A 23,437-nucleotide genomic window follows, 5' to 3' on the forward strand; every position below is an offset into this window, starting at 1 on the left:
CTGGGGCCAGAGGTCCAAAAGAACCAAAAGGAAAAACTTCCTTTGGGAAGGAGGGCGAGCTTTATTTTAAAAGGCAACAAGGAACTCTTACCTCCCAAATGCCTCAAAGATGATCTCATCAAGGCATTTGTCAAAAAAGACGGCCACCCGTAAAGGGAAGCCCAGTGTGAGGCCTTCCGGAAGCGGCATCCGCATACCAAGCCTTAAGCCACAGAGATCGGCGGAGAGCCGCTAGGTGACCCACAGCAAAGGCAGAACAACGGGCTGACTGCATTGAAAATGTGCACAGAAAATCCCCAACTTTAGCGCTTGGAGAGCCAGATCGGGAATATCCTCTGGGGGGGGGGGGGGGGGGGGAATCCCGCTAAGATATCCTGATGGGGGTTTTGGCACCACTCCGACAGGGCCTTGGACACCCATGTCGAGGCGAAGATGGGAAGAAGAGAAGAGCCAGTTGCTTCGGAAGCGAACTTCTAAGATTCTACCTTCTTGTCCGTGGAACCCTTGAAGGCGGCGGAATCTGCCAGAGGCAGTGTAGTCGCCTTAGAGATCTGGGAGATTGGTGGATCCACAGAGGGAGGAGAAACCACCTAAGCGACAAATCCTTGGCGAAAGGATAACGTAGTCGCCTTCTTGAATTGTCTTGATTCCCGGGAACCTCTTGTCTGGATGTCTCCCTGCGGATACCAGAATGTCAAAGTCAGCGTGAGAGCTGAACTATTGAGGTGCTGGCTTAGCACGATGAAAGGATACTTCTGGATGACATCCGAAGATCCTGGGTCCTCCAAGTGAAAGGTGTCTCTTATGGCTGTCACCAATGAATTCACCGTTGCAATGAGTCCGAGCGGTCCTCCGAGTCAGATGCCGGCTCGGAAGCCTCGTCCACCAGGGGGATGAATGAGCAGAGGTAGCCCTGGAAGTGGGTGACCCAGACTGGGTACGCGGCTCTGGCATGGCAGAGCGGCAACCCGAGAACGTCCTCTGGAGGAGCGACGTTTGTGCCCAGATGACAGAGGGGGGGGGGGGGGGGCAGGCCCGCGAGGGGAACGCGCTCGTCTATCTGAAGACTCAATGCAGACGAGGCACCACTAGCACGCTTGTGAGAGCGTGAAGTACCAGGAGACGAGAAGCGGCCCTCCCAGGGGTCCTGCAAGAAAAGAACCCTTAAAGGCAGACACCACTTCCCGTGAGGCACCGAACTGAGAATTGGGTCAAGTCAGCCATATACCGGGTCAGGGAAGAAACCCGGGCTGGAGTAGCGGCTGAACCCACCGGGACCGGGGGAGCAGACAGGACATGCATCAGTGTGCTACAGATATAATAAGGCACTGAAATTCAGGTTTCTGCGTAGAGGGAGAATAGCCCTAGAGAGGAGACCTGTCCCATGAACTTTCTCCCCTAGACTGCGTCCCCTGTTAGCTGCAGAGAAAACCCGCTCCCTGCAGTCAGAGATACTGAATAGGCCAGCCAATAGGAAGGGAGGGGCGTGCCAGAAGCAAGGCGCACTGTAATCGGCCCCTTCACATAGAAAAATCGTGCCCACTGCGCTGATTGGACGCTGCTTCGCGCCCCTGAGAGCGGAGCTACAGACGGCCGAAGAAGAACAGTCATGGCGCCCGCTCCATGTCCCGAGCACCATGTCAAGTCCGCATAGCACTCGGGGGAATAGGGCGGGCGGCCTAAACGCCGGCAGAGACAGCTGGCAAAAGTGAAAGTAAGCCGGCGCTGAAGCGCCCAGCTCAGAGCAGCGCTGCGGCTATCAGCCGCGAATAAGGCGCTGAGGGAAAAACGAAAGTAAGCCGGCGCTGAGAACGCCCGGCCCGAAACAGCGCCACGGCTGAAAGCCGCATATAAGGCGCTGGGGTAGTAGAACCAAACACACACACACACACACAAACATAGTAAAGTGCCCCAAAACACATAAGCCCCCTTAGGTGCCACTGCTCCCCCAATAAAAAAAATGCAGCCCCTGTATAAACCAGCCCCATAAACTGAAGGTGGGCCAAAAACAGGGGGTCTCCAGAGGTTACGAGCTCCGTACCTATGGAAAAAAAAAGGGGGGGGGGGGGGGGGGGAAGTACTTACCTCAGTCAGAAGAACTTGCCTAATGGAGTCTTCAGTGAAGTCTTCAGCCAGCTTATGGTTCCTGCATCACACCTAGCTGCTATGCGCGAGCGAGGCGAGCAGAGACATAGGGGGACCCGGACCCATGAGGTACCACCCAGGCGCTGACCGTTGGCGAGAGGGGGGTTAACAGCGCATAAACGCAATGTCTGTGCCCCCTTACTCACAATGGGGAAACTGGGAACCGCAGTCCCCACCTGAAAACAGAAAAGAAAAAGGAATTAATAACTAACACGTCCCTATACTAGGAAAACAAAAACCAGTAGACCTGGTCTGGAGCAACCCAGACCAGTCCACCTCCTTAGACACTAAGCTTAAACTGATTACCTCAGAGCCTGAAGGCGGGTATATCCTGCTGGGAGGAGCAGACTTTTTTTTTTTTTTTTTTTTTTTTTTTTTATTACCATAGTGTCACACTCCTAGAGACAGCAAGATACACCCACGGTCTGTGTCCCCCAGTAGAGCCGATAAAGAAATTGCTGTTTTCTTATCAATTTCCCCACACAAATAGTATTTTCTGGTTGAGCCATACATGTTATGGTAAAGTGAGTGATGGCATTACAAAGGACAACTGGTTGCACAAAAAACAAGCCCTCACACCAGTCTGTGGATTAAAATATAAAAGTTATGATTTTTAGAAGGAGGAAAAAACGAAAATGCAAAAATAAAATTGTCCGAGACCTGAAGGCGCAAATGGGCAGAGTCCTTAAGGGGTTAATACACAGAAAGGCTATGTTCACATGCGCGGATTTTCAACAGATTTTACGCTGCAGATCCACTGGTGAAGGCCCGCTCTATGCTGCCTTTACATGGGCCTGCTCGTAGTGGCAATACGCCGCTACCAGCAGGCACACTGCGATGTGCGAGTCGCAGTATACTCACATCGCGGGAGCTCTCTGCCTTGCTCAGAGCAGGGAGAGCGGCTGCGCACATCGCTGCAGTGTCTGCTCGTAGCGGCGTATTGCCGCTACCAGTAGGCACATGTAAAGCCAGCATAGAACGGGCCTTCACTAGCAGATCCGCAGCTAAATACGCTGCGAAAATCCGCACGTGTGAACGTACCCAAAGAGACAGTTGGCAGTTATTGTTACAAAAAGCATTAATGATAGCTATTTAATGAAAATGCAGTGCAACGTCACAGTAAACTTTGTTTACAGCGCATTTATGGTGCACGTCAGAGGTATTTGTCGTCATCCCGCTTAGAACAAGATTCAAGGTATACAGTGGCGCACATCAGCAAGTGAAATTTATTTTAATGGATAGTACATTTAAGCTGCTTTTTTGCAGATATACACCAATTTATCCAAACACAACAGCATACTCTGCTGCTTTATGGAGTACTGGCAAGTTAGCATATACCAGCCAAAAGCGACCCAAATGTAAAAGTCACTAAGCAACTACATTCAGGAGACTGTGGCAGCTGCTGTAAGACACAGTATACATTAGCATCCTGTGTTTTTGCCAGAATGGTGATGGATACCTGGGACGAACCCCTAAATTTAGAATGAACACAGCCTGATGTGAGAACTTAAAAAAATAAAATAAACCATGTTGTTTTGCCAGAATTGCATATGTTTGCTACAAACCAAAATGTGACTGCATATATACATACACCCACATACATATACACACACATGGAGGGCATTGGTTTACAGCAATGTTTAAGGTTAGTACCTTTCCAAAAGTTGCAATGGGATGGGGGGGGGAAAAAAAAAAAAAACCTAGCCTAAAACCCTTAGAAAACTGAACTCCATTAAATGAAATTGATATATACCCACAGCACTAAATCGCTAGAAGGCGGAGAGCAGCGGACAGCGGGTAGAAGCAGCAGAGCACACCAGAGGTTACCTCATGTCAGGCTCCTACTCACCCTACCAGGACAGACTCAGCACCCCCGGCGCACTCTATGATAAAGTGGCGGGAGCGGCCGGACGGGCTGTACAGATAGCTTCTCACCTGCTCTGAGGCGGCCGCTGTTAAATGAACGAGAGTCGGGATGAGACGGGCGCTATAGAAAGAGCGCCAAACCACGCACGGGGCTCAGTCACTGTAGAGGTGCGGAACTTCCTAGTGCTTCAATGACACGTCAACCAAAGAGGAGAAGCGACAGCGTCTATCCTGCTGCGCAACTCTTGTGCTAGTTTATAGCTGACAGGGTGTTAGCTGCACCTGTGGCTGAGAGCAAGGGCGTTGGTAGGCTCTAGAAAGCTGCGCACGACCCTCAGGGCAATATATAGGTAGTTTAAAGGGGTACTCCGGTTGGAAACTTTTGGTGCCAGAAAGTTAAACAGATTTGTAAATGACTTCTATTAAATGTTTATCCTTCCCATACTTTAGCAGCTGTATGCTACAGAGGAAATTATAAAAAAATTTAAATTTGTTTTTTTGTGTTGTCCACAGTGCTCTCTGCTGACACCTGATCCCCATATCAGGAACTGTCCAGAGCAGGAAAAAAGAAAGTCCCATTGCAAACCTATGCTGCTCTGGACACACAGAGAGCACTGTGGACAAGACAAAAAAGATATTCAAAAAGTATAGAATTTCCTCTGTAGCATACAGCTGCTAAAAAGTACTGGAAGGCTAAAGATTTTTTAACCTCTTAACCCCTTCCCGACCTATGACATACCTGTATGTCATGGGTGGCAAGGTGTTCCCGACCCATGACATACAGGTACGTCATGAACATTTTTGCCGCTACTCGCGGCATCCCGCAGCGCCCGGAAAGATGGTGGCTATCACTGATAGCCAGCCATCTTACCCTGCGACCACGGGGGGGTTTCATGGGTTTGCTGGGAGTTGTAGTTTTGCAACAGCTGGAGGCACACTGGTTTGGAAACACTAAGTTTGGTTGCAAAACACTTGAATGTTTATTACTTAACTTAGTGTTTCCAAACCAGTGTTCCTCCAGCTGTTGCAAAACTACAACTCCCAGCATGCATGGACAGCCAAAGGGCATGCTCGGAGTTTGCAACAGCTGGATGTTTGCCCCCTCCCCCAAATGTGAATGTACAGGGTACACTCACATGGGCGGAGGTTTACAGTGAGTGCTGCAAGTTTGAGATGGCGCAAATTTTGCGCTGCAGCTCAAACTTCCAGCGGCAAACTTGCTGTGAAAAAAGTAAAAAACACTACATATACACATACCCCTACACAGCCCCCCTCCCCCCAAAAAAATGAAAAACGTCTGGTACGCTACTGTTTCCAAAACGGAGCCTCCAGCTGTTGCAAAATAATAACTCCCAGTATTGCCGGACAGACATTGACTGTCCAGGCATGCTGGGAGTTTTGCAACAGCTGGAGGCACCCTGTTTGGGAATCATTGGCATAAAATACCCCTATGTCCACCCCTATGCAAATCCCTAATTCAAGCCTCAAATGCGCATGGCGCTCTCTCACTTTGGAGCCCTGTCGTATTTCAGGGCAACAGTTTTGGGACACATATGGGGTATCGCCGTACTCGGGAGAAATTGCCTTACAAATTTTGGGGGGCTTTTTCTTCTTTAACCCCTTATGAAAAGGTGAAGCTGGGGTCTACACCAGCATGTTAGTGTAAAAAAATAGATTTTTTACACTGACATGCTGGTGTTGCCCTATACTTTTCATTTTCACAAGAGGTAAAAGGGAAAAAAGACTCTCTAAATTTGTAATGCAATTTCTCCTGAGTACGGAGATACCCCATATGTGGGCGCAAAGTGCTCTGGGGGCGCACAACAAGGCCCAGAAGGGAGAGTGCGCCATGTACATTTGAGGCGATTTGCACAGGGGTGGCTGATTGTTACAGCAGTTCTGACAAACGCAAAACAATAAATATCCATATGTGACCCCATTTTGGAAACTACACCCCTCACGGAATGTAATAAGGGGTGCAGTGAGCATTTACACCCCACTGGTGTATGACAGATTTTTGGAACAGTGGTCTGTGAAAATGAAAAATAAAATTTTTGATTTGCACAGTCCACTGTTTCAAATATCTGTCAAACGCCAGTGGGGTGTAAATGCTCACTGCACCCCTTATTAAATTCCATGAGGGGTATAGTTTCCAAAATGGGGTCACATGTGGGGGGGGTCCACTGTTCTGGCACCATAGGGGCTTCCTAAATGGGACATGCCCCCCAAAAACCCTTTCAGAAAAACTCACTCTCCAAAATCCCATTGTCGCTCCTTCCCTTCTGAGCCCTCTACTGCGCCCGCCGAACACTTTACATACGCATATGAGGCATTTCCTTACTCGAGAGAAATTGGGTTACAAATTTTAGGGTGATTTCTCTCCTTTTACCCCTTGTAAAAATTCAAAAACTGGGTCTACAAGAACATGCGAGTGTAAAAAATGAAGATTTAGAATTTTCTCCTTCACTTTGCTGCTATTCCTGTGAAACACCTAAAGGGTTAAAACACTTACTGAATGTCATTTTGAATACTTTGGGGGGTGCAGTTTTTATAATGGGGTCATTTATGGGGTATTTCTAATATGAAGACCCTTAAAATCCACTTCCAACCTGAACTGGGCCCTGAAAAATTACGATTTTGAAAATCTTGAGAAAAATTGGAAAATTGCTGCGGAACTTTGAAGCCCTCTGGTGTCTTCCAAAAGTAAAAACTTGTCAATTTTTTTATGCAGACACAAAGTAGACATATTGTATATGTGAATCAATATGTAATTTATTTGGAATATCCATTTTCCTTTCAAGCAGAGACTTTCAAAGTTAGAAAAATGCTAAATTTTCAACATTTTCATGACATTTTTAGATTTTTTTACCAAGAAAGGATACAAATATCAGTGAAATTTTACCAATAGCATAAAGTAGAATATGTCACGAAAAAACAATCTCGGAATCAGAATGATAAGTAAAAGCATTCCAGAGTTATTAATGTTTAAAGTGACAGTGGTCAGATTTTCAAAAAATGCCCAGGTCCTGAAGGTGAAAATGGGCTGGGTCATGAAGGGGTTAAAGGGGTACTCCGGTGAAAACCTTTTTTCTTTTAAATCAACTGGTGGCAGAAAGTTAAACATATTTGTAAATTACTTCTATTAAAAAATCTTAATCCGTCCAGTACTTATTAGCTGCTGAATGCTACAGAGGAAATTTCTTTCTTTTTGGAACACTGATGACATCACGAGCACAGTGCTCTCTGCTGACATATCTGTCCATTTTAGCAACCATGCACAGCAGATGTATGCTAAGGGCAGCATGGTGGCTCAGTGGTTAGCACTGCTGCCTTGCAGTGCTGGGGACTTGGGTTCAAATCCCACTAAGGACAACAATAAATAAAGCATTATTATTATTATAATAACGTCAGCACAGAGAACTGTGCTCGTGATGTCATCAGAGAGCATTCCAAAAAGAAAAGAATTTCCTCTGTAGTATTCAGAAGCTAATAAGTACAGGAAGGATTAAGATTTTTTAATAGAAGTAATTTACAAATATGTTTAACTTTCTGCCACCAGTTGATTTAAAAGAAAAAAGGTTTTCACCGGAGTACCCCTTTAAGGACGCAGGGCGTACCTGTACGCCCTGCACCAGGTCCCAGTAAATAACGTCTTACCGGGTCAGTCCCAGCGGGTAATGATAGGTGGGACCCTGGGCTAATAGCGTGCGGCACCAATCGTTGTGCCGCATGCTATTAACTGTTACGCCGAGCGCTCCGGGTCCCCGCTCCTCCCCGGAGCGCTCGCTTCACTCTCCCCGCGGCAGCGCTCCGGTCACGTCCTCTGACCCGGGGCGCTGCGATTCCGCTGCCAGCCGGGATGCGATTCGCGATGCGGGTAGCGCCCGCTCGCGATGCGCACCCCGGCTCCCCTACCTGACTCGCTCTCCGTCTGTTCTGTCCCGGCGCGCGCGGCCCCGCTCCCTAGGGCGCGCGCGCGCCGGGTCTCTGCGATTTAAAGGGCCACTGCGCCGCTGATTGGCGCAGTGGTCCCAATTAGTGTGTTCACCTGTGCACTTCCCTATATCACCTCACTTCCCCTGCACTCCCTTGCCGGATCTTGTTGCCTTAGTGCCAGTGAAAGCGTTCCTTGTGTGTTCCTTGCCTGTGTTTCCAGACCTTCTGCCGTTGCCCCTGACTACGATCCTTGCTGCCTGCCCCGACCTTCTGCTACGTCCGACCTTGCTTTTGCCTACTCCCTTGTACCGCGCCTATCTTCAGCAGCCAGAGAGGTGAGCCGTTGCTAGTGGATACGACCTGGTCACTACCGCCGCAGCAAGACCATCCCGCTTTGCGGCGGGCTCTGGTGAAAACCAGTAGTGGCTTAGAACCGGTCCACTAGCACGGTCCACGCCAATCCCTCTCTGGCACAGAGGATCCACTACCTGCCAGCCGGCATCGTGACAGTAGATCCGGCCATGGATCCCGCTGAAGTTCCTCTGCCAGTTGTCGCTGACCTCACCACGGTGGTCGCCCAGCAGTCACAACAGATAGCGCAACAAGGCCAACAGCTGTCTCAACTGACCGTTATGCTACAACAGTTACTACCACAGCTTCAGCAGTCATCTCCTCCGCCAGCTCCTGCACCTCCTCCGCAGCGAGTGGCCGCTCCTGGGATACGCTTATCCTTGCCGGATAAATTTGATGGGGACTCTAAGTTTTGCCGTGGCTTTCTTTCCCAATGTTCCCTGCATCTGGAGATGATGTCGGACCTGTTTCCCACTGAAAGGTCTAAGGTGGCTTTCGTAGTCAGCCTTCTGTCCGGAAAAGCCCTGTCATGGGCCACACCGCTCTGGGACCGCAATGACCCCGTCACTGCCTCTGTACACTCCTTCTTCTCGGAAATCCGAAGTGTCTTTGAGGAACCTGCCCGAGCCTCTTCTGCTGAGACTGCCCTGTTGAACCTGGTCCAGGGTAATTCTTCCGTTGGCGAGTATGCCGTACAATTCCGTACTCTTGCTTCAGAATTGTCCTGGAATAATGAGGCCCTCTGCGCGACCTTCAAAAAAGGCCTATCCAGCAACATTAAAGATGTTCTGGCCGCACGAGAAATTCCTGCTAATCTACATGAACTTATTCACCTAGCCACTCGCATTGACATGCGTTTTTCCGAAAGGCGTCAGGAACTCCGCCAAGATATGGACTCTGTTCGCACGAGGCGTTTCTTCTCCTCGGCTCCTCTCTCCTCTGGTCCCCTGCAATCTGTTCCTGTGCCTCCCGCCGTGGAGGCTATGCAGGTCGACCGGTCTCGCCTGACACCTCAAGAGAGGACACGACGCCGTATGGAGAACCTCTGCCTGTACTGTGCTAGTACCGAACACTTCCTGAGAGATTGTCCTATCCGTCCTCCTCGCCTGGAAAGACGTACGCTGACTCCGCACAATGGTGAGACAGTCCTTGATGTCTACTCTGCTTCTCCACGTCTTACTGTGCCTGTGCGGATGTCTGCCTCTGCCTTCTCCTTCTCTACAGTGGCCTTCTTGGACTCAGGATCTGCAGGAAATTTTATTTTGGCCTCTCTCGTCAACAGGTTCAACATCCCGGTGACCAGTCTCGCCAGACCCCTCTACATCAATTGTGTAAATAATGAAAGATTGGACTGTACCATACGTTTCCGCACGGAGCCCCTTCTTATGAGCATCGGATCTCATCATGAGAGGATTGAACTTTTGGTCCTCCCCAATTGCACCTCGGAAATTCTCCTTGGACTTCCCTGGCTTCAACTTCATTCCCCTACCCTGGATTGGTCCACTGGGGAGATCAAGAGTTGGGGGTCCTCTTGTTCCAAGAACTGTCTAAAACCGGTTCCCAGTAACCCTTGCCGTAACTCTGTGGTTCCTCCAGTAACCGGTCTCCCTAAGGCCTATATGGACTTCGCGGATGTTTTCTGCAAAAAACAAGCTGAGACTCTACCTCCTCACAGGCCTTATGATTGCCCTATCGACCTCCTCCCGGGCACTACTCCACCCCGGGGCAGAATTTATCCTCTCTCTGCCCCAGAGACTCTTGCCATGTCCGAATACGTCCAGGAGAATCTAAAAAAGGGCTTTATCCGTAAATCCTCCTCTCCTGCCGGAGCCGGATTTTTCTTTGTGTCCAAAAAAGATGGCTCCCTACGTCCTTGCATTGACTACCGCGGTCTTAATAAAATCACGGTTAAGAACCGCTACCCCTTACCCCTCATCTCTGAACTCTTTGATCGCCTCCAAGGTGCCCACATCTTCACTAAATTGGACTTAAGAGGCGCCTATAACCTCATCCGCATCAGAGAGGGGGACGAGTGGAAAACGGCATTTAACACCAGAGATGGACACTTTGAGTATCTGGTCATGCCCTTTGGACTGTGCAACGCCCCTGCCGTCTTCCAAGACTTTGTCAATGAAATTTTTCGTGATTTGTTATACTCCTGTGTTGTTGTATATCTGGACGATATCCTAATTTTTTCTGCCAATCTAGAAGAACACCGCCAGCATGTCCGTATGGTTCTTCAGAGACTTCGTGACAACCAACTCTATGCCAAAATTGAGAAATGTCTGTTTGAATGCCAATCTCTTCCTTTTCTAGGATATTTGGTCTCTGGCCAGGGACTACAGATGGATCCAGACAAACTCTCTGCCGTCTTAGATTGGCCACGCCCCTCCGGACTCCGTGCTATCCAACGCTTTTTGGGGTTCGCCAATTATTACAGGCAATTTATTCCACATTTTTCTACCATTGTGGCTCCTATCGTGGCTTTAACCAAAAAAAATGCTGATCCCAAGTCCTGGCCTCCTCAAGCAGAAGACGCCTTTAAACGACTCAAGTCTGCCTTTTCTTCGGCTCCCGTCCTCTCCAGACCTGACCCTTCCAAACCCTTCCTATTGGAGGTTGATGCCTCCTCAGTGGGAGCTGGAGCTGTTCTTCTACAAAAAAATTCTTCCGGGCATGCTGTCACTTGTGGTTTTTTCTCTAGGACCTTCTCTCCAGCGGAGAGGAACTACTCCATCGGGGATCGAGAGCTTCTAGCCATCAAATTAGCACTTGAGGAATGGAGGCATCTGCTGGAGGGATCAAGTTCTCCTGTTATTATCTACACCGACCACAAGAACCTCTCCTACCTCCAGTCTGCCCAACGGCTGAATCCTCGCCAGGCCCGGTGGTCTCTGTTCTTTGCCCGATTTAATTTTGAGATTCACTTTCGTCCTGCCGATAAGAACATTAGGGCCGATGCTCTCTCTCGTTCCTCGGATGCCTCAGAAGTTGAACTCTCTCCGCAACACATCATTCCACCTGACTGCCTGATCTCCACTTCTCCTGCCTCCATCAGGCAGACTCCTCCAGGAAAGACCTTTGTTTCTCCTCGCCAACGCCTCGGAATCCTCAAATGGGGTCACTCCTCCCATCTCGCAGGTCATGCGGGTATCAAGAAATCTGTGCAACTCATCTCCCGCTTCTATTGGTGGCCGACTCTGGAGACGGATGTTGTGGACTTTGTGCGAGCCTGCACTATCTGTGCCCGGGATAAGACTCCTCGCCAGAAGCCCGCTGGTTTTCTTCATCCTCTGCCTGTCCCCGAACAGCCTTGGTCTCTGATTGGTATGGATTTTATTACTGATTTACCCCCTTCCCGTGGCAACACTGTTATTTGGGTGGTCGTTGATCGATTCTCCAAAATGGCACATTTCATCCCTCTTCCTGGTCTTCCTTCTGCGCCTCAGTTGGCTAAACAATTTTTTGTACACATTTTTCGTCTTCACGGGTTGCCTACGCAGATTGTCTCGGATAGAGGCGTCCAATTCGTGTCTAAATTCTGGAGGGCTCTCTGTAAACAACTCAAGATTAAATTAAATTTTTCTTCTGCATATCATCCCCAGTCCAATGGACAAGTAGAAAGGATTAACCAGATCTTGGGTGATTATTTGCGACATTTTGTTTCCTCCCGCCAGGATGACTGGGCAGATCTCCTCCCATGGGCCGAATTCTCGTATAACTTCAGGGTCTCTGAGTCTTCCTCCAAATCCCCATTTTTCGTGGTGTACGGCCGTCACCCTCTTCCCCCCCTCCCTACTCCCTTGCCCTCTGGTCTGCCCGCTGTGGATGAAATTTCTCGTGACCTTTCCATCATATGGAGAGAGACCCAAAATTCTCTCTTACAGGCTTCATCACGCATGAAGAAGTTCGCGGATAAGAAAAGAAGAGCTCCCCCCGTTTTTTCCCCTGGAGACAAGGTATGGCTCTCCGCTAAATATGTCCGCTTCCGTGTCCCTAGCTACAAGTTGGGACCACGCTATCTTGGTCCTTTCAAAATTTTGTGTCAAATTAATCCTGTCTCTTATAAACTTCTTCTTCCTCCCTCTCTTCGTATCCCTAATGCCTTTCACGTCTCTCTTCTCAAACCACTCATCCTCAACCGTTTTTCTCCCAAATCTGTTCCTCCCACTCCTGTTTCTGGCTCCTCGGACATCTTCTCGGTCAAAGAAATTTTAGCTGCCAAAAAGGTCAGAGGGAAAAAATTTTTTTTAGTGGACTGGGAGGGTTGTGGTCCTGAAGAGAGATCCTGGGAACCTGAGGACAACATCCTAGACAAAAGTCTGCTCCTCAGGTTCTCAGGCTCCAAGAAGAGGGGGAGACCCAAGGGGGGGGGTACTGTTACGCCGAGCGCTCCGGGTCCCCGCTCCTCCCCGGAGCGCTCGCTTCACTCTCCCCGTGGCAGCGCTCCGGTCACGTCCTCTGACCCGGGGCGCTGCGATTCCGCTGCCAGCCGGGATGCGATTCGCGATGCGGGTAGCGCCCGCTCGCGATGCGCACCCCGGCTCCCCTACCTGACTCGCTCTCCGTCTGTTCTGTCCCGGCGCGCGCGGCCCCGCTCCCTAGGGCGCGCGCGCGCCGGGTCTCTGCGATTTAAAGGGCCACTGCGCCGCTGATTGGCGCAGTGGTCCCAATTAGTGTGTTCACCTGTGCACTTCCCTATATCACCTCACTTCCCCTGCACTCCCTTGCCGGATCTTGTTGCCTTAGTGCCAGTGAAAGCGTTCCTTGTGTGTTCCTTGCCTGTGTTTCCAGACCTTCTGCCGTTGCCCCTGACTACGATCCTTGCTGCCTGCCCCGACCTTCTGCTACGTCCGACCTTGCTTTTGCCTACTCCCTTGTACCGCGCCTATCTTCAGCAGCCAGAGAGGTGAGCCGTTGCTAGTGGATACGACCTGGTCACTACCGCCGCAGCAAGACCATCCCGCTTTGCGGCGGGCTCTGGTGAAAACCAGTAGTGGCTTAGAACCGGTCCACTAGCACGGTCCACGCCAATCCCTCTCTGGCACAGAGGATCCACTACCTGCCAGCCGGCATCGTGACATTAACCCTTTAGACGCGGCGATCAAAGTTGATATTGTCTAACATGAAAGTAAAAGCTTCCAGGCAGCTCAGTGGGGTTGATCGGGACCATAGCGATAAAATCACGATGTCGCGATCAGCTAGCACGCGAGCGGAGGTCCCCTCACCTGTCTCCATCGTGTCCGATCGGCGAGTGATTGCTCCAAGCCTGAGATACAGCAATCGACCGCCTACAACACGGATCAAGGCAAAGCTATGGCTTTGCAGGGATCAGTGTAAAAGATCAGTGTGTGCAGTGTTATAGCCCCCATAACACTGCAAAAAAAAGTGTAAAAATGAAAGTTAATAAAGGTCATTTAATCCTTTTCCTAATAAAAGTTTGAATCACCCCCAGTGTTAATAAAAATAAACGTGGTATCGCCACGTGTGGAAATGTCCGAATTATAAAAATATATAGTTAATATTGAAATGTCCGAATTATAAAAATATATAGTTAATGTTGAAATGTCCGAATTATAAAAATATATAGTTAATATTGAAATGTCCGAATTATAAAAATATATAGTTAATGTTGAAATGTCTGAATTATAAAAATATATAGTTAATATTGAAATGTCCGAATTATAAAAATATATAGTTAATGTTGACCTCATGGTCAATGGCGTACGCGCAAAAAAATTGCAAAGTTCAAAAAAGCATATTTTTGGTCACTTTTTATATCATGGAAAAATTTATAAAAACCGATCAAAAAGTCCGATCAATACAAAAATGGTACCGATAAAAACTTCAGATCACAGCGCAAAAAATGAGCCCTCATACTGGCTGGTACGCAGAAAAATAAAAAAAAGTTATAGGGGTCAGAAGATGAGAATTATTTAAGTATACATTGTCCTGCATGTAGTTATGATTTTTTTCAGAAGTACGACAAAATGAAACCTATATAAGTAGGATATCATTTTAACCGTATGGACCTACTGAATAAAGAGAAGGTGTCATTTTTACTGGAAAATGCACTGTGTAGAAACGGCAGTCCCCAAAAGTTCCAAAATGGCGTTTTTTCTTCAATTTTGTGGCACAATGAATTTTTTTTCCGTTTCGCCGTAGATTTTTTGGTGAAATGACTAATGTTACTGCAAAGTAGAATTGGTGGCGCAAAGAATAAGCCATCATATGGAATTTTATGTGCAAAATTGAAAGCGTTATGATTTTTAGAAGGTGATGAGGAAAAAATGAAAATGTAAAAACGGAAAAACGGAAAAAAATATACTTTTCACCGGAGTACCCCTTTAAATAGCAACACTATAAAACAACAGACCTAGGACCACCCTCACCAGTATCCTCTCCCTGGGTATTTGTGAGCCCTGTCACAAATAATTTATCTGCATATTACAGCCCTGACCTTACTTACAGCACTATAAAAAGGCCAAGTATTCCCTGCAGCCAGGATCACATACAAAAAAGGCTGCCAACACTTTAATAGGGGTACAACTTTGCTATACAGTTAAAAGGGGTACTCCACTGGAAAAAAAAATTAAACCAACTGGTGCCAGAAAGTTAAACAGATTTGTAAATTACCTCTATTAAAAAATCCTAATCCTTCCAATACTTATCAGCTGCTGTTATGATCCCCGGGAAGTTCTTTTCTTTTTGAATTTCTTTCTGTCTGACCACAGTGCTCTTTGCTGATACCTCTGTCCATTTTAGGAACTGTCCAGAGCAGGATAGGTTTTTTATGGGGATTTGCTCCTACTCTGGACAGTTCCTGAGATAAACAGAAGTGTCAGCAGAGAGCACTGTGCTCAGGCAGAAAGGATATTCAGAAAGAAAAGAACTTCATGTGGATCATACAGCAGCTGATAAGTACTGGAAGGATTTAATAGAAGTAATTTACAAATCTGTCTGGCACCAGTTGATAAAAAAAATTTTTTCCCAGTTGAGTACCCCTTTAAAAACAGGCCCACGAAACCTGCAGAGAAGAGGAGGAGCCATGTGTGCCATTCAGCCAAGGTACGTAGCATGATGGCATCTGCCAACCACCAGCATTACAGTCACACACAGTGGTACCTCAACATACAATATTAATTAATTATGGGAGGACCATTCTTTGTTGAGTCTATAACTATGGAAAACCCATAACTGGTTCTGAAACACCCGAAAATGTCATGCCAAATTAAGAAAACATGAAGAATGAAGGAAAAATAAGCACAAAAATAGTGCATATATAAAGTGCTTACTTTTAATAGTCAGAAGAAGCAACTAGAAGCAGGTTAATCACTTTCGAAAAGGATGGAAGCTCTCCCACCTGTTCTGGAAAGTTGAGCGTGAGAGATGCTGGATATGATGTTCAGTACAGTAGCCGAGACAACCATACTGTCACATGGTCATTGTAACAAGTAAAACATATGGCTTGTAAAAAAAGAAAGGAGAAGCTCCATATCATAAGATCAGAAGTGGAAAATCTCTAATTCCTCCCTAAGGCTGGGTTCACACCACATTTTTGCAATACAGTTCCCGTATCAGGTTTTTCATAAAAAAACAAATTCCTCAAAACCTGAATAAACTGCATCAAAACATGTGTACAAATTTTAATCCGTATACGGTTGAAAACTGTATTCGGTTTGAAAAAATGATGTCAGGTTGCATCCGTTTGTTAAGAAAAACCGTATACATTTTTAACTTTTCACTCCATTATGAATAAAGTTTCACTTATTTGATGTAAATTCCAAGAAAAAAAACTGAGCAAAGCCAAAAACCGTATGATGAAAACCAGATGGAAAAAAAAAAACTTATAAGTTTCAATACGTTTTTTTACCCGGACCAAAAACCATGCATCTTTTGGCATACGGTTTTAAATGGAGAGTCAATGCATGCGGTTTTCAATACGGTTCCAGATGGTTTTTCAAATTGAAAATGTATATGGCAACTGTATTGCAATAACGTGGTGTGAACCCAGCCTAACAGAATAGCAAAGCATCATCAAAGATTTGTGACCCAGAAAGCCTGCTCTGTTTACTTCAGAGCTTCTATCTGTCAATTTTTGCCCTGTCTGGTGCCACGACACTGGTAGTTGTTAGATGAAGATAAAGCCTACCTGTCATAGTGCCAAAAAATAAATAAAAAAGTGATATGTTACTCGGTACTTAACCCCTTTTTTGCAAATCTGACCTCTGTCACTAAATATTAATAACTCTGGTATGCTTTTACCTTCCATTCTGATTCTGAGATTGTTTTCTACAATTCTGACATATTCTACTTTAACATAGTGGTAAATTTGTGTCGTTACTTGCATCCTTTCTCTTTCATGAAAATTTTGCATTTTTCTAACTTTAACTCCTTGGGGACGGAGGGCGTATGCATACTCCCTCCGTAATTCCGATCACCACAGCTCACCGGGCGGCCATCGGACCGGGATGACTGCTGATATCTATCAGCAGGCATCCCGTGGCAATGCCTAGGGGGGTCCTGAGGCCCCCCCATGTCGGCGATCGTGGCAAATCGCAGGACAATTCAGACCTGCGATTTGCGGCGATCTGGGCCAATTGGGTCGACTGGTGACCCGATCGCCCAGAAAATAAGAATGATCGGCCATCCTAAAAGATAGGAGCAAGGTGGCAGTGCTGCCACCTCCTCCTATCCCCTGCCATTGGTCGATCAGGCTGACGACCAATGGCAGGAGGGGGGCGAGGAGGTTAGAGTTAATCTCCCCTGCTCTGCCCACCGATCGAGGTTGGGGCGGGGGGGGGGGGTGTTTGGGAAACACGGGCGGCGAGAGGGGAGCATGGCTGGCTTACCCGGACCGGCGGAGGCGGCATTCTGGAGTAGCGGCGGCGGCATCGACGCAGGAGGTGTGCAGGCGTAAAATGCCTTGTGCAGAAGGCTGCAGTGAAGATCGCGGTAAGTGATCTTCTCTGTGGCCTTCTAAAAGCTGCAAAACTACAACTCCCAGCATGCCCACACAGCCAAAGGCTGTCTGGGCATGCTGGGAGTTGTAGTTTTGCAACGTCTGGAGGGTCACAGTTTGAAGACCACTGTGTAGTGGTCTCTAAACTGTGGTCCTCCAGATGTTACAAAACTACAACTTTCAGCATGCACTGACTGTCTGGGCATGCTGGGAGTTGTAGTTTTGCAACATCTGAAGTGGCACAGTCCAAACTGTAGCCCTCCAGATGTTGCAAAACTAGAACTCCCAGCATGGCCAGACAGTCAGGGATATATAAAGGAGATAAAAGAAAAAGAGGAAGAAGGACAGCGCCTCGTGTAATCCTGTGGATATTATGATTTAGGTGAGCTTCTGAATGATAAACTCTCACCTGGTAAAATCAAATATCAGACATATCACCCCTATATCTGGGGTACAAAGCAGGGATTGCAGGCCTCAGGAGCTTGACCGGGATCCGTGGCAGTGATTCCGGTAATGTGAATTTGCAAGAAAAAAGAAAAAAACTCCAATGGTGGCGCTAACCCATGCAAGAGTGACAATGACTGGTAAGATGAACTCAGTCGTATTTTAATGATAAAAAATATAACAAGTGACAACCATAGGCAAGACGCGTTTCGGGTAAAGGCTTACCCTTTCTCAATTGCAGGTGCAGACACCTGCAATTGAGAAAGGGTAAGCCTTTACCCGAAACGCGTCTTGCCTATTGTTGTCACCTGTTATATGTTTTATCATTAAAATACGACTGAGTTCATCTTACCAGTCATTGTTACTCTTGTATGGGTTAGCGCCTCCATTGGAGTTTTTTTCCTTTTTCAGACAGTCAGGGATGCTGGGCGTGTAGTTCTGCAATATCTGGCCCCTCCCAGCATGCCTGGAAAGTCTGGGCATGCTTGGAGTTGTAGTTTTGCAACATCTGGAGGGCTACAGTTTGGAGAACACTACTTAGCGGTCTCCAAACTGTTCTTCCCCAGTTGTTGCATAACTACAACTCCTAGCATGCCCAGACTGTCCAGGCGGTATTGCAGAAATACACACCCAGGATCCCTGACTGTCTGGCCATGCTGGGAATTGTAGTTTTGCAACAGCTGTAGGCACACTGGTTTGGAAACACTGAGCTAGAGTCTGTTTCCTAACTCAGTGATTCCAACCCGTGTGCCTCCAGCTGTTGCAAAACTACAACTTCCAGAATGCACTGACAGACCGTACATGCTGGAAGTTGTAGTTTTGCAACAGCTGGGGGCACACGGGTTGGAATCACTGAGCTAGAGTCTGTTTTCTAACTCAGTGGTTCCCCACCAGTGTGCCTAGAGCTGTTGTAAAACTACAACTCCCAGCATGTACGGTCTGTCAGTGCATTCTGGGAGTTGTCATTTTGCCACAGCTGAAGGTTTGGGGCGCCCCCCCTCCCATTTGAATGTACACGGTACATTCTCACGGGCGGGTTTACAGTGGGTTTCCTTCTACAAGTTTGAGCTGCGGCAAATTTTCCGCCGTAGCTCAAACTCCCAGCGGAAAACTTACTGTGAACCCCCGCCTGTGTGAATGTACCCTAAAAACACTACACTACACTAACAAATAATGAAAAGTAAAACACTACATATACACCCCCAATAAAAATGAAAAACGTCTCTTACGGCAGTGTTTCCTAAACGGAGCCTCCAGCTGTTGCAAAACCACAACTCCCAGTATTGCCGGACAGCATAGACTGTCCTGGCAGGCTGGGAGTCTTTCAACAGCTGGAGGCACCCTGTTTGGGAAACACTGCTGAAGGGTTTTGGTGGAGACAAGCCCCATCCTTGTAACCGGGTCCGCCCCTATTGCAAATTCCTTATCTAGGCCTCAAATGCGCATGGCGCTCTGTCACTTCAGAGCCCTGTCGTATTTCAAGGCAACAGTTTAGGGCCACATATGGGGTATTTCCGTACTCGGGAGAATTTGCGTTACAAATTTTGGGGGCATTTTTCTCCTTTTACCCCTTATGAAAAGGTAAAGCTGGGGGCTTCACCAGCATGTTAGTGTGTAAAAAATTAAAATTTTTACACTAACATGCTGGTGTTGCCCCATACTTTTCATTTTCACAAGAGGTAAAAGGAGAAAAAGACCGCCAAAATTTCTAACGCAATTTCTTCTGAGTACGGAAATACCCCATAGGTGTACGTAAAATGCTCTGCAGACGAACTACATGGCACAGGTGTGAGAGAGCGCCATGTACATTTGAGGCCTAAATTGGTGATTTGCACAGGGGTGGCTGACCATTACAGCGGTTCTGACATGAACGCAAAAAAAAACACCCACATGTGACCCCATTTTGGAAACTACACCCCTCACAGAATGTAACAAGGTGTATAGTGAGCCTTAACACCCTACATGTCTTTGACAAATGTTTGTTAAAGTTGCACATGAAAATAAAAAATTTGTTTTTTTCCCCTGAAATGCTGGCGTTACCCCAAATTTTTCATTTTCACAAGGGGTAATAGGAAAAAAGCCCCCCCAAATTTGTAACTCCATTTCTTCTGAGTATATAAATGCCCCATATGTGGATGTAAAGTGCTCTGCGGGCGAACTACAATGCTCAGAAGAGAAGGGGCACCATTGGGCTTTTTTTAGAGAGAATTAGGCTGGAATTGAAGGCAGTGTGTGTTTTCAAAGCCCCCATGGTGTCAGAACAGTGGACAACCTCCACATGTGACCCCATTTTGGAAACTACACCCATCACGGAATGTAACAAGGGGTGCAGTGAGCATTTACGCCCCACAGGTGTCTGACAGATCTTTGGAACAGTGGGCTGTGCAAATGAAAAATTCCATTTTCATTTTTACGGACGACTGTTCAAAAAATCTGTCAAATGCCAGTGGGGTGTAAATGCTCACTGCACCCCTTATTCAATTCTGTGAGGGGTGTAGTTTCCAAAATAGTATGCCATGTGCTTTTTTTTTTTTTACTGTTCTGGCATCATGGGGGCTTCCTAAATGCAACATGCCCCCAAAAACCATTTCAGCAAAATGTGCTCTCCAAAAGCCCAATGGTGCTCCTTCCCTTCTGAGCCCTCTAGTGCACCCGCAGATCACTTTACATCCAGATATGAGGTATTTCCTTACTCGAGAGAAATGGGGTTACAAATTTGTGGGGCATTTTCTCCTATTACTCCTTGGGAAAATGAAAAGTTTGGGGTAAAACCAGCATTTTACTGTTAAAAATCAAATTTTTCATTTTCACGTCCCACTTTAACGAAAGTTCGTCAATCACCTGTGGGGTGTTAAGGCTCACTGTACCCCTTGTTATGTTCCTTAAGGGGTGTAGTTTCCAAAATAGTAGGCCATGTGTTTTTTTGGTGCTGTTCTGGCACCATAAGGGCTTCCTAAATGCGACATGCCCCCCCAAAAGCCATTTCAGCAAAATTTGCTCTCCAAAAGCCAAATGTGACTCCTTCTCTTCTGAGCATTGTAGTTCACCCGCAGAGCATTTTACGCCCTAACATGGGGTATTTCCATACTCAGAAGAGATGGGATTACAAATTTTGGGGGGCATTTTCTCCCATTACTCTTTGTAAAAATTGTACATTTTGGGAAAAAAACTGCACTTTAGTGAGAATTTTTTTAAATCATTTACACATCCGAAAAGTCGTCAAACACCTGTGGGGTGTTAAGGCTCACTGGACCGCTTTTTACGTGCCTTGAGGGGTGTAGTTTCCAAAATAGTATGCCATGTGGTGTTTTTTTTTTGCTGTTCTGGCACCATAGGGGCTTCCTAAATGTGACATGCCCCTCAAAAACCATTTCAGAAAAATTCACTATCGAAAATCCCATTGTTGCTCCTTCCCTTCTGAGCCCTCTACTGCACCCGCCGAACACTTGACATACACATATGAGGTATTTCCTTACTCGAGAGAAATTGGGTTAATTTGGGGGGCTTTTTCTCCTAGTACCCCTTGTAAAAATTAAAAAACTGGGTCTCCAAGAACATGCGAGTGTAAAAAATGAAGATTTTGAATTTTCTCCTTCACTTTGCTGTTTTTCCTGTGAAACACCTAAAGGGTTAACAAACTTTCTGAATTAATTTTAATACTTTGAGGGGTGCAGTTTTTATAATGGGGTCATTTATGGGGTATTTCTAATATGAAGGCCCTTCAAATCCACTTCAAAACTGAACTGGTCCCTGAAAAATTCCGATTTTGAAAATTTTGAGAAAAATTGGAAAATTGCTGCTGAACTTTGAAGCCCTCTGATGTTTTCCAAAAGTAAAAACATGCCAACTTTATGATGAAAATATAAAGTAGACATATTGTATTTGGGAATCAATATATAATTTATTTGGAATGTCTGTTTTCCTTACAAGCAGAGAGCTTCAAAGTTAGAAAAATGCAAAATTTTCAATTTTTTTAACACATTTTTGCATTTTTCACCAAAAATTTACCACTAACATAAAGAAGAATATGTCACGGAAAAAAAATCTCGGAATCAGAATGAAAAGTAAAAAGCATCCCAGAGTTATTAATGCTTAAAGTGACAATGGTCAGAATTGCAAAAAATGCTCCCGTCCTTAGGGTTATAATGGGCTCCATCCCCAAGGGGTTAAAACTCTCTGCTTGTGAGGAAAATGGATATTCCAAATAAATTATTTATTTATTCACAAATACAATGGCCCAGATTTATCAAACTGTGTGAGAGAGAAAAGTGCAGTGATTTTCCCATAACAACCAATCACAGCTCGGCTTTCACTTTACCAGAGCTCATTTTCTGAGAAGTGATTGGTTGCTGTGGAAAAATCCCTTCTTTTTCTCTCACACAGTTTGATAAATCTAGTCCAATATATATATTTCTCTATCGGCTCCATTGGGGGACACAGACCCTGGGTGTATCTTGCTGTCTCTAGGAGGTGTGACACTATGGTAACAAAAAAAGTCAGCTCCTCCCAGCAGGATATACCTGCCTTCAGGCTCTGAGCTAGCCAGTTTAAGCTTAGTTTCTGAGGAGGTGGACGTGGTCTGGGTTGCTCCAGACCAGGTCTTCTGATTTTTTGTTTTCTTAGTTAGGGACGTGTTAGTTTTTTAATTCCTTTTCTTTTCTGTTTTCAGGTGGGGACTCAGGGACTCAGGGGGCACAGACATTGCATATATGCGCTGTTAACCCCCCCTCGCCAACGGTCAGCGCCTGGGTGGTACCTCATGGGTCCGGGTCCCCCTATGTCTCTGCTCGCCTCGCTCGCGCATAGCAGCTAGGCGTGATGCAGGGACCATAAGCTGGCTGAAGACTTCACTGAAGACTCCATTAGGTAAGTTCTTCTGACTGAGGTAAGTACTTTCCCCCTTTTTTTCTCCATAGGTACGGACTCGTTTTTGGCCCACCTTTAGTTTTATGGGGCTGCATTTTACAGGGGCTGCATCTTTTTATTGGGGGAGCAGTGGCACCTAAGGGGGTATATATTACAGGGCACTTTACTTCTGGGGGCATTTTTTTTTACTATGTGTGCGTGTGTGCTTGGTGCTATACTTCAGCGCCTTATATGCGGCTGTCTGCCGCGGCGCTGTTCGGGCCGGGCGCTTCCAGCGCCGGCTTACTTTCGTTCTCCCTTAGCGCCTTATCCGCGGCTTATAGCCGCGGCGCCCCTTCGAGCCGGGCGCTTCTCCGCCGGCTTACTTTCACTTTCGCCGGCCGCCTGCTCTGTTCCCCCGAGCGCTATGCGGACTGGACATGGCACTCGGGACAAGGAGCGGGCGCCATTACAGTCCTTCTCGGCCGGTCTTAGCTACGCCCACAGGGCTGGGAGCTTCCAGGGGTGCGAAGCAGCCCCCAATCAGCGCCATGGGCGCAATTTTCACAACATTGGGGGGTGGTGCCTTACTTCGGGCACGCCCCTCCCTTTCTATTGGCTGGTCTTTTTTAGTCTCCTTAGCTGCACGGAGTGAGCTCTCACTGCAGCTGTCAGGGGACACAGACCAGGGTGAGAGGGCTAGTCCCTCTTTTTCCACCATTATGTCCGCTCCCAGAGCTGTTCCTCCCTCTAGTCAGAAACCTGGAACATCAGTAACTTATTATGTTTGTAGCACTGTAATACCAAGATGTCTGGCTCTGCTGAGCCCCCTTGCAATGCCTGCTACACTGCTCCCCCAGGCCCCCTGGTACCCCCTGATGCCCTTTC

The 23,437-nt window shown here is 47.0% G+C and overlaps 1 protein-coding gene across 6 annotated transcripts in view; it reads right to left on the reverse strand.

Moving 5' to 3' along the window:
* Window positions 1–23,437, reverse strand: part of ACSBG2 (acyl-CoA synthetase bubblegum family member 2) — a 207,103-nt gene that overhangs the window by 48,529 nt on the left and 135,137 nt on the right. Inside the window, exon 1 of one of the 6 annotated variants that reach the window (XM_056570675.1) lies at window positions 4,081–4,223. The exons of 3 other annotated variants lie outside the window; for them this stretch is intronic. The gene's annotated coding sequence lies outside the window, so the exon portion shown is untranslated. Of the gene's footprint in view, window positions 1–3,902; window positions 3,922–3,994; window positions 4,014–4,080; window positions 4,224–23,437 lie in introns of those variants that run through there. 2 more of the 6 variants (XM_056570694.1, XM_056570685.1) reach the window with 2 other exon arrangements.

Source organism: Hyla sarda, chromosome 1, assembly GCF_029499605.1.
Source record: "Hyla sarda isolate aHylSar1 chromosome 1, aHylSar1.hap1, whole genome shotgun sequence".
Classification (NCBI taxonomy): domain Eukaryota; kingdom Metazoa; phylum Chordata; class Amphibia; order Anura; family Hylidae; genus Hyla; species Hyla sarda.